General features: G+C 41.9%; 1 non-coding gene across 1 annotated transcript; it reads right to left on the minus strand.

The window, feature by feature from the left end:
- Positions 1 to 307: 307 nt before the first annotated feature.
- Positions 308 to 441, minus strand: LOC127688226 (small nucleolar RNA SNORA17). The gene has a single exon (XR_007978634.1). It is a non-coding gene; the product is annotated as a small nucleolar RNA SNORA17 (small nucleolar RNA).
- Positions 442 to 11,448: the final 11,007 nt, after the last annotated feature.

Below are 11,448 nucleotides of genomic sequence, written 5' to 3' on the forward strand. Positions count from 1 at the left end.
ACCATGGTCTCCAAGTGTCTGGGGTTTTCTCAGAGGTGATCTTAAGAGTGCTACATTCTGCTCTTGAATTAGGACATCAAGTAGGAGTCATCTTGGGGATGGTCTGCCCCCAGCCCCATATGTATGCCTAAATGGTGGTCATCTGAGGCCAGATCCCTGTCCAGGCCCTATGGTGCCAGCCTGGTGGTCATCTTGGGTGGGTCCCAGGCAGGATTCTTCTCGTCTTTGGCTTTCTCCCAGTCCTGGGAGCTATAGGAGCCTGTGTGGCATGGAACTGGTTTCTGTCTCAGGCTTGCTTTTTTCAGGGAGTGTTAGGCTACTAATCATTCAGATGCTCACAGGCCAGAAAACTGAGTATAGACACAGCCTTTGTCTTCTCTGCCACCCACTGGCGTACATGTGACACAGTAGTCACACACCTACAATGCCTTTAGGGGCAGGCACACACACATTTATTTTTAATCTTTAAAAATAAATTTTCCAATTAGGCATGGTGATACAGGCCTATAATAGTAGTACTCATGAGGATGAGAAAAAGAGTTCAAGATTGGGGTACATCGTGAGAATCTGTTGGGCTGGAGAGATGGCTCAGTGGTTAAGAGCACTGACTGCTCTTCCGGAGGTCCTGAGTTCAAATCCCAGCAACCACATGGTAACTTACAACCATCTGTAATGAGATCTGATGCCCTCGTCTGGTCTGTCTGAAGACAGCTACAGTGTACTTATAATAATATAATAATATAATTATATTATATATAATTACATAATATATAATAATATATATGATTATATTATAATATAATAATATAATGATCTCACATTGATCCATGGAATTCATGGTAGTGGTACATTTCCAAGACAGACAGACACAGAGAGAGAGAGAGAGAGAGAGAGAGAGAGAGAAAATATTAAGTTTTTTCATATCGAAGTCTGGATGGAGTTTATGGAGACTTGAGTGAACCTTTACAATACTCCTTAATACTCCTTGATCTTATACATCTCTGGAGACAGTGGAAACCATAATGGAACATCTTTAATGTGCTGAAAGAAAAATTATGCTGTCACCTATTGTTGTGGATTGAATATGCTTGACCCAGGGAGTGGCACTATTAAGAGGTGTGGCCTTGTTGGAGAAGGTGTGGCCTTGTTGGAAGAAGTATGTCACTGAGAATCTGGGCTTTAAAACCCTCCTCCCAGCTGCCTGGAAGCCACTCTTCTCCTGCTTGTCTTTGGAACGAGATATAGAGCTCTCAACTCCTCCTGCACCATGCCTGCCTGGACGCTGCCATGTTCCTGCCTTGATGGTAATGGACTGAACCTCTGAACCCCGTAAGCCAGCCCCAGTTAAATGTTGTCCTTCTAAGAGTTGACATGTTCTAAGTTCTTGATCATGGTATCTCTTCACAGCAGTGAAACCCAAACTAAGAAAACTATAGTCCTATACCTAATGAACATGTCTTTGAAAAATAAAGATGAAATAAAAACATTTTCGGAGGGCAAAGCCTGAAAGTGAAGGAGAGGCAGGCTTCTGTGGAAGAGAGGGTCAGTTTGAGCCCCAGGCAGGTCGCCCCGCTCTAGTGATGGCCCTGCGCTCTGCATATGACCAGCACTTATTGGACTAAATGGCTTCCAAAGCAAACAAACAGAAGATTTGTAAAGAAGTAGTGCTTGCCTGTAATCCCAGCCCTTGGGAGGCGTAGACTGGCGTGGCTCTATGATTGAGAGGCCAGCCTGGTCTACAGAGCGAGCTGGAGGCCAGCCATGGCTACTGAATGACACTCTGTGTCAAACACTAAGAGAATGAAAGTGCAAGGGGGATGTTTCCGGGTGGGATGAGGGATGTGGCAGGGAGAGTCGGGGTGGGTAGGATCCAAACACTGTGCATTTAAAAATCTCAACAAATAGATAAAAATATTAATAAATATTAGATCATGAGAGTAAGTGCTGAGCTCCATCTCACATGCACGCGCGCGCGCGCGCGCGCGCACACACACACACACACACACAGTTATTTACTTATTTTAGATAATAGGGTCTTACTATGTAGCCCAAGTTGGCCTAGAACTTGCCATCTTCCTGCCTAAGGCTTCCAATACTGAGATTACAGTCATGCACCATAGAAACCAGCTGTGCATCATGCGCCATAGAAACCAGCTGTGCATCATGTGCCATAGAAACCAGCTGTGCATCATGCGCCATAGAAACCAGCTGTGCATCATGCGCCATAGAAACCAGCTGTGCATCATGCACCATAGAAACCAGCTGTGCATCATGCGCCATAGAAACCAGCTGTGTATCATGTGCCATAGAAACCAGCTGTGCATCATGCGCCATAGAAACCAGCTGTGCATCATGCGCCATAGAAACCAGCTGTGCATCATGCGCCATAGAAACCAGCTGTGTATCATGTGCCATAGAAACCAGCTGTGCATCATGCGCCATAGAAACCAGCTGTGCATCATGCGCCATAGAAACCAGCTGTGCATCATGCACCATAGAAACCAGCTGTGTATCATGTGCCATAGAAACCAGCTGTGCATCATGCGCCATAGAAACCAGCTGTGCATCATGCACCATAGAAACCAGCTGTGCATCATGCACCATAGAAACCAGCTGTGTATCATGTGCCATAGAAACCAGCTGTGCATCATGTGCCATAGAAACCAGCTGTGTATCATGCGCCATAGAAACCAGCTGTGCATCATGTGCAATAGAAACCAGCTGTGCATCATGTGCCATAGAAACCAGCTGTGCATCATGCGCCATAGAAACAAGCTGTATATTTTGCTAAAATAATGCTAATTTCCAGGATTGAATCAAGGTACAACAAGAACACTTATAAATATACACTTATAATATATAAGCCAAATAGTGGTGGCACACACTTTTAATCCCACCACTCAGGAGGCAGAGGCAGGAGGATTTCTGAGTTCAAGGCCAGTCTGGTCTACAAAGCAAATTCCAGAACATCCAGGGCAATACAGAGAAATCCTGTCTTGAAAAAACAAAATAAATTAACAAATTGGTAAATATTAATAATAATAATAATAATAATAACAAATTAATTGTATAAGTTACCATATAATTATTTTATGTATTTATATATTTACAAAATATGCTTTATCTGAATGTTTCTAATGTAGAATTTAAAAAGTAACTAAAAATGTAGAAAAATTCTTTTCTCTTTCTTTTTGGTGTAAAATAAGGAATATCTTTGTTTTACAACGCTAAAAGGGATGTTGAAATTTTCCAGTGAGAAGCTTATCTAATAATTTCATCTTGACCTTTTCTTTGGCCTCAATTCAGGCATAGGTAGAATTACTAGACTGAGAGACATCATCTCTTCTGGAACACAGTGTGATCTACTTCTAATTTAAGCTTGACTTTTGCTGCCACAGCCTGCTTGGATCAGAATGCTGGAGAGGAGCATTGGCGAGAAGGCATGGACAGAATGACAGAGAGGACAGACAGAGAAGACCAGCAGCCTCTTCCCCATCCTCATTCCCGTCTCCTTTCTCTTTGGGCACAGTGGGCAGCCATGTGTGGAGGACTGACTGAGTGCGCTCTCACAGGGCTAACGGATGACGCAGATCCAGACGACACTGTCTTCCTTCTCACTGAACTCAGCACTGTGCTTGGGAACCTGTAGAAAAACTCTCAAAAGGAAGTCTTCTCAGAGAAAGAAAATAACTCTAGCAAGAAATAAAGGCTTACAGTGGGAATGGAAATTCGGGAAGTAGTGACTAAGTGTGTGATATAAAAGACCCTAGTATTTAGAAATCCTTGAGAGGTAACTGTGGGGCCTGGTGAGATGGCTTAGTGGTTAGGACTGGTTGCTGGTCTTACCAAGGATCCCGGTTCAGTTCCCAGAGCCCATGTCCAGTGGCTCACAGCCCCCTGCATGAGGAAAACTGGGTCCCTCTACCGGACAGTGGGAGCTTGCACTCACATGCATACACCACCACACAGATGTATGCATATGCACACAGTAAATATCAAATGTTATTTTAATGTGAATATAAAAATAAAATGAACCTTTAGGAAAGAAACACAAAAAGGCTAACTGTGTAAAATAAAGGCAATAAACATTTGCTGTAGAGTTTATATTTAGAAGTATGATGTATGACATCAATAATACAAAAAATGGAAGGGAGGAGATGGAGGTGTGTGATTGCCAGGATCTAGTACAACATGGAGATGTGTTGTACTTGAAGGTAGACTATGACAAACTCAATATCAAGGCAACCACAAAAATAGCACAGAAAGTTAGAATTTGTGTTTTTGTCTATTTGTTTTCTTGTATTATTTTGTTTGTGTTTTGTGACAAGGTTTACAATGTAGAGACCAGGCTGGCCTCAAACTTAGAGATCTGCCTATCTCTCTTCAGAGTGTGGACTTTAAAGGCGTCTGCTCCAAACTAGACTAAGAATTTTTGCAAAAGCTAAAAGAAATTGCAGGAAACACTCAATCTAAAAAAAAAAAAGTAACAAGAAAAAAGAAGCAAGGTGGTGTCTCAGACAGAATAGAGACAGCATGGCAGCAGATTTCAACCCAGCAGCACCAGTGCTGGGGATGTAGTTCAGTGGTAGAGGCCTTGTCTAGCACACTCAAGGCCTAGGTTAAGTACCCACCACGTCCCTCTCTACATGTGCAAAAGAGTAAGCTTAATCATATAAATGAAACTACTCTTATTACTCCAATTACAGGTATACAGGTGAAGACAGCCAAGGAGACAAATAAGTAAAAGCAAAAAGCTTTGTGCTACTCGCAAGAACCCACACTAATTATACAGACGTGGACGGTCTAAAAATAAAAGGAGGAAGAATTATATTCCAGTCTAAAAGTAAAAAGAACTCTATATTTATATTTACAAAGAAAAAGACTTCTGAAAGTGGTAAAACCAGAAGAGAGAAAAGCAGGATCATTCCACAACAATAAAACCCTGAAATTAAGAGGCCCTGGCAATTCTAAATGTTTGTGAGACCCATGAAAGAACTACAAAATATAGCCGGTGCTGTTAGAACTACAAGAACGGAGGAGAAACTCACAATTACAGCTGAGGATTTCTACATCTCTCTCAATAACTCAAGAAACAAGTGGGCAGAATTACAGCCAGTGTCTGGAAGTCTTGAATAACGTTAGGAAGCAAGCTGACCCAAATGACAGTTATAGAACCCGCCACTCCACAACAGCCATGCAGGCGTGTTATGCAAATGTATGGACTCCCTCTACCCAAGATAGGCCACATTCTGGGACACTGAATAAATTCCCCGCAACTTTGAAAAGATTCCGGTCAGACAAAAAAAAAAAAAAAAAAAGCACTCTGATCACTATAAAATCAAACTAATGATTAATAATCACAGCATCTCTGGAAAGTTCACAGATGTTTAAAAATTAAAGTCACTGAATTACATAACTCATGTCAAAAGACTTCAGAGGAAGTAGATCCCAGAACTCAGGAGGCTGAGGAAACGAAGGCATAAGTTTAAGGCCAGTATAGACTCTACAACTAGATCTGGTTGAAAAAAAATAATGATGATAAAGATGAATTCCAGGGGTTTTTAGTTTTATAGCAACAGGAAGATTAGGAGTCTAAGGTCTATTTTTTATTTATTGCTTGAGAAATACATGCATGCAATGGGTTTTGATCAATTACCCCTACACCTTCCCCTCCAATTCATCCTATACACAATGATCGAAGATTAATTCATTCATGTATCTATTCATTCATTCATCCATCCATTCATGTATTCATCTATTTGTTCAAGTACTTCTTGAACAACACTCCAAGTTTTGAGTATCAACTTTAGTGCGGAATTACAGAATGGAACATGCTCACCTCTTAAAATGCACTTTTCAAGATTAAAGCTCTTCTTACTTTATTTATTAAAAGTGACAGAGAGGGCTGGAGAGATGGCTCTGCAGTTAAGAGCACTGACTGCTCTTCCAGAGGTCCTGAATTCAATTCCCAGCAACTACATGGTGGCTCACAACTATCTGTAATGGGATCCGATGCCTTCTTCTGGTATGTCTGAAGACAGCAACAGTGTACTCATATACGTAAAATAAATAAATAAATTTTAAGAAAGTGATAGAGAAAACCCACATATTAAAAAGTATGGGATGCAGCTAAAGCTGTGCTCAGATGAAAAGCTGTACCACTTACTGATAGTACAGAAGAGAAGAAACCTTCACCAGCTGACATGGGCCTGTAACCCAGTCCTTGGGCTGAGAGGCAAGGGGAGCACAAGTTTGAAGACAGGTGTGGCTGCTTAGTGAGATTCTATCTTGAGGAAGGAGGAGGAAGAAGAAGGCTGGGGGTGGGGAATATCTTTCAGTGAGCTCACTTGCGACCTTAAGAAAGACCCTAGGCAATCAGCAGAACCTACAGAAGTTTTTCTTAAGAGTAGTTAGGAAAAGAAAGAGTAGTTATGAAAGGGAATTTTGCAGGTAAAAGAAGCTTTCTTGACCTCTTAACAAAAAGTACAGTAGTAGTGACTGGGCTGATAATAGACTAAATCTTAGGTCATTCTTTGTTTAGTAGTAGTGTTAAATATTTCTAAGGTGTCAGTAAATATTCAAAGACAAGTGGGTTAGTGTCTACCACATTTTGTTTGCAACATGAATTCTTTGATTTTTCTAGCTGGCTCTGATCCTTTCACCTTTTCTTTGTCCTTTGTTTTTTTTCCTAAAAAGACCAATAAATGGCACTCTTCCTTGCTGACCTCTTAGAAGAAGACGAAGAAGAAGAAGAAGAAGAAGAAGAAGAAGAAGAAGAAGAAGAAGAAGAAGAAGAAGAAGAAGAAGAAGAAGAGGAAGAGGAAGAGGAAGAGGAAGAGGAAGAGGAAGAGGAAGAGGAAGAGGAAGAGGAAGAGGAAGAGGAAGAGGAAGAGGAAGAAGAAGAAGAAGAAGAAGAAGAAGAAGAAGAAGAAGAAGAAGAAGAAGAAGAAGAAGAAGAAGAAGAAGAAGAAGCTTTCATTGAGGCTATCTTCCTACATTTTCCAGTGGGTCCTCAATACCACCGAAAGCAAGAGAAAAATATAGCAAAACATAGGTAAGGTTATGTAAAACTGGCGACAGATTGGGGAAATAAAGTCACAAGCCAATGAATGGCAAAAGCGAGAAGGGACCACAAAGGAACCATCCCAGGGCCAGTAGAGTGTGCTCCCTGCTGACATGCTCGGTTCAGATTCTGGCTCCCAGACAGCGGAGAAGATGAATCATGTTCTTTTAACACTTCAAGATTGTTTTAACCTGTTACAGCAGTCTCAGAAATCTAGCATCCCTTCAAGTGAATTGTCTTACCTTCCGTTCAGAAACCACAGTTTGGTATAACTATAAAAATGAAATGCTGGTACCAGAGAGGTGGTTCAACAGTGAAGAGCACTGACTGCTCTTCCAAGGAACCCAGGTTTAACTCCCAGCATTCATTCCCAGCAGCTCACTCCTGTTTGACAGTTCCAAGGCATCTGGCACCCTCTTCTGGTCTCAGCAACAAGCACACATGAGGCACATAGTCAAGCAGACAGGCAAAACACCCATGTGCATAAAATAAAATTACATTTAAAATGGGATGGTATTCAAGAATCAGAAGAAAAGCTTCTTTAAGCATCAAAACTGATATGCAAAAATGTTGGTGATAATTTTAATAAGTGAATAAAAGACAAAATAGTTCAATTTTATTTGTGGAAAAATCCTAAAAATGTTACACACTGTGCTATACAGTGTGTGTTTATTACAACACAGTAATCACCTAGTGACAGAGATGAGAACCTAGAAGAGGAGATAGATATAATAAAGGCACATTTAAAACCTCTGGGTGTTGTTATTATGCTTACTTTCTTACTTGTGGGCATATTTTATAGATGTATAGTTTTAGGTATAAAACTTACTAAATTTTATACCTAAAAATATAGGCAATTTAACATGCATCCATTATAGTCCAATAAAGCTGGACAAAATGTGGGCAGTGCAGGTCGTCTACAGAGTAGGTTGTAAGATGGAGGTGGGGGATTGGTTTGTGGGCATAGATTGCGCTGTGAACTGTGGGAAGGATTGTATGCTAAGCTGGAGTAAGCCTTATGGCTTAAGCAAGAGCTAAAGATGTGGCAACTAGGGACGGGTGGCACCATCATGGCGCTGAAAGAGAAGGGGCACTTCTGAAGACCTAGGGCTGGAGTTAGGAGACATCCAAGATGAGGCATGCTGTCCACCTAGGGAACCGCTCTGAGCTGAGCTCGGTGCTGCTAATGTGTGTCTGCTGGAGTCCTAAGTTACTGCTATTGCTTTTAGAAATAAGGTCTTTAGGGTGGGCTTTAATCCATGTGTTACTATGACTGAAGACCCGACGATAGCTATTTTAAAACCAACAGAAATGTATTCCTCAAAGTTCGAGGGGAGATATAAAACCTATGATCAAGCTGACAGAATCTGATGGAGACCTCCCTGTTGCACCCTCTGGAGGAGAGGAATACTTGGTGCCAACCGCGCAGAGGAACACAGGGGCAAGCTGCCAGATGACTCATGGGTTGTGAAGGGCTAAAGCCCAGTAAGCAGGAAGAAGCCATTTTAACCACATACGTTCTTAAAGGCATCATCTTTTAATCCTCTAATATTGATGATATCTGGATTTTAGAAGGGATACATTCAAAGTGCAACAAGATGAAACCAAAACCCATGGTCTTATAAAAATGTATGTCTCTCAGAGCTGTAGCAATGGCTCACCCACTAAGAGCACTGGTTGCTCTACTAGACGACCTGGTTCTGTTTCCAGCACTCACAATAGTGGCCCACAACCTTCTTCTATAACTCCAGTTCCAGGGGATCTGATGCCCTCTTCTGTCCTACACAGGCAGTGCAGGCATTTGGTACAGAGACTGTCATACAGACTAAAACACCAATACACATAAAATAAAGATAAATAAACCTCAAAAATGTAATTATGTGTCTTTCTTTACAGAAGGTGGATGTCTACAAAGAAGAGAGAATCCTCAACAGAAAAAGAATCCTATTGGACCTTCATCTTGAAAGTGAGAAAAACGGGATAGCAGGTAAGAGCACTTGCTGCTGTTACTGAGAACCCAGATTAGGTTCCCAGCACCCACATGACAACTCACAATTAATTGTATGTGACTCCAGTTCCATACGTCTTCTTCCTTGGCCACTGCAGGGCACTAATGTGGTGTACATACATACATACATACATACATGCAAGCAAAACACCCACACAAAACTATATAAATGAATAAATCTTTTTAAAAACTCTGTTGTGTAAGACACCCAGTCTGACCTTTTGTTACAGTAGCCCAGGCTGATTATTAGGAGCGCTTACTGGAGGAGTCAGCTGGTGAGATCGCAGACCGTTCAGATATACTAATGGCGTTACTAAATTATGAGCACAAGCAGGCATCAATCAGCAAGACAGCCTTCGTAAGTTCAGATCGGAATGAATCAGCATAATAGACACGCACACAAAGAAACAGCCTAGAAGGTAATTCAGAAGCTTCACTGGAAATATGAATTTCACAACTTTTCAGACGTGATGGGTAGGTCATGGGGATAAATATTCAGGGCAGGAGTCCAACAATGGATTCTGAGAAGAAATGTCAGGAGATCGAAGAGGGGAACTGTGACAGATTGGTGACTTTGAAAGGCCAAAGTCTCTACTGAGTTTCAAGGTAAGCGCTGAGCTGTAAGCCCTGTACCTATTGAAAGGATGGTATTAAGTTACATACTTTCAATATTGTTACGTACTTTCAATATACAATGGCACAAAGTAAACATTTCCTTCCAGAAGGGAAAAATGCAGGCTGTAGGAAAAGGAGACCAAAGCAAAGCAAGACTAAAAACCAGCAAGACAAGCAACCCATGGCTTGATGCCCAGCATCTAGGGTGTGTGCTACTAGCATTTGTAAGTTCAAATAGCGCTGGGCAGCTGCATCCATATACCCTGCGATGTATAGCACAGATGCTGTAGAGGCTGCTTTGAGAGCAGCTCTACTCATTGCTTCTAGTTTCCTTGATAGATGTCCACAGCCCTAGCCTCTGCACCATGGTCTCCATTCCAACTTAGACATCACCCTCAACTCCACACCTGAGCTCCAGGCAGTCCTCTCTGCAGGCTACCCACTGTCCAGCTTCATTGTTTCCTGAGCCTGGCCAGTCGCTGTAGACCTGAGCCCTTGCATTCACTACACTTGCAAACCCAGCACCGTATGGATGGCGTTACGTTCTGCTACCAGGATGAGAAGTAACGGAGCCTCCTTCGCCATGGCTGCAATGGCCTCTGAGTACCTTCACAAGTGGCTCACCCTAGGGAAACCCTCAGGTGGCTCACCCTAGGGAAACGCTTTCCCGAAGAGCCCCTTTCCAGCACAGCATCCCAGAACTTTCTTTTGAAATAAAAGTTTCTCTGGTGACTTCATATTTTTATACCCTGGAGATTTCAGTTGAAAGGTCTGGCCCTCAAAAGGCCTTTCCTATTGTCCTAGAGTAAAATAAGTGGCTTCTCATTATCTGTATTTTTTCTTTCTTTTTTTTTTTTATTATTTATTATATGTAAGTACACTGTAGCTGTCTTCAGACACCCCAGAAGAGGGTATCAGATTTAATTACAGATGGTTGTGAGCCACCATGTGGTTGCTGGGATTTGAACTCATGACCTTCTGAAGAGCACTGAGCTATCTCTCTTTTAACCACTGAGCCATCTCTCCAGCCCAAGCAGCTCCCTTTAATTCTTTGACCATGACCAATTAATTTGTGCCATGCCCTTCTCTCTGTCCACATAAAATGTGCTCTTTTCTTAAGCCTGCTCATTCTCATATATTTCTCAGTTATTTCTTGCCCCTGGTTCTCAATGGTAGCCTGAATAAAAGCAAGCAGAAATAACTGTGCTCTGGCCTGAATGATATACTGTCTTAGCCAAATCAATTAGCCCACGGAATTAGCCTATGGGTGAGTCTGTAGGTGGTACCGCCCCTGGGCAGGTAGTCTTGGTTCGTACTTAGGTAAGTTTCTAGCTCCAAGTTTTGGCAGTTATTCTATGATTGCTTGGACTCAAAGCAGAGCCCCCAGTGTCAGGCCACCCAGCAGGTACCTCTCATTTCTTCAGACTTTGGGTGTGCAGAAAGTAAAAGCTACTTCGCCACTTGCCCTCAGACTTTAAGAGCAAATTCCTGTAACACAATTACACGTTAAGGCCTAATTAGATGAAGAATTTAGGTATTGCTCTGGCTTCCCCTGTCCTGATTTACAGAAGGAACCTTTCAAGCAAGTGATTTGTTAATTCTTAGTCAATCACAAACTATATTGCAAAAGCTTTGAGTACACCTATGAAAAGTCTGACGCGTTGAACTAGTGTGTAATATGATAAACAGTTGAGAGAAAGGGTGGAAAGCTAACCATTACCAGACTTTCAACTTACCAGTCTTCCTTTGCATGACCCAATTA

This window comes from Apodemus sylvaticus, chromosome 6 (genome assembly GCF_947179515.1).
Source record: "Apodemus sylvaticus chromosome 6, mApoSyl1.1, whole genome shotgun sequence".
NCBI lineage: Eukaryota > Metazoa > Chordata > Mammalia > Rodentia > Muridae > Apodemus > Apodemus sylvaticus.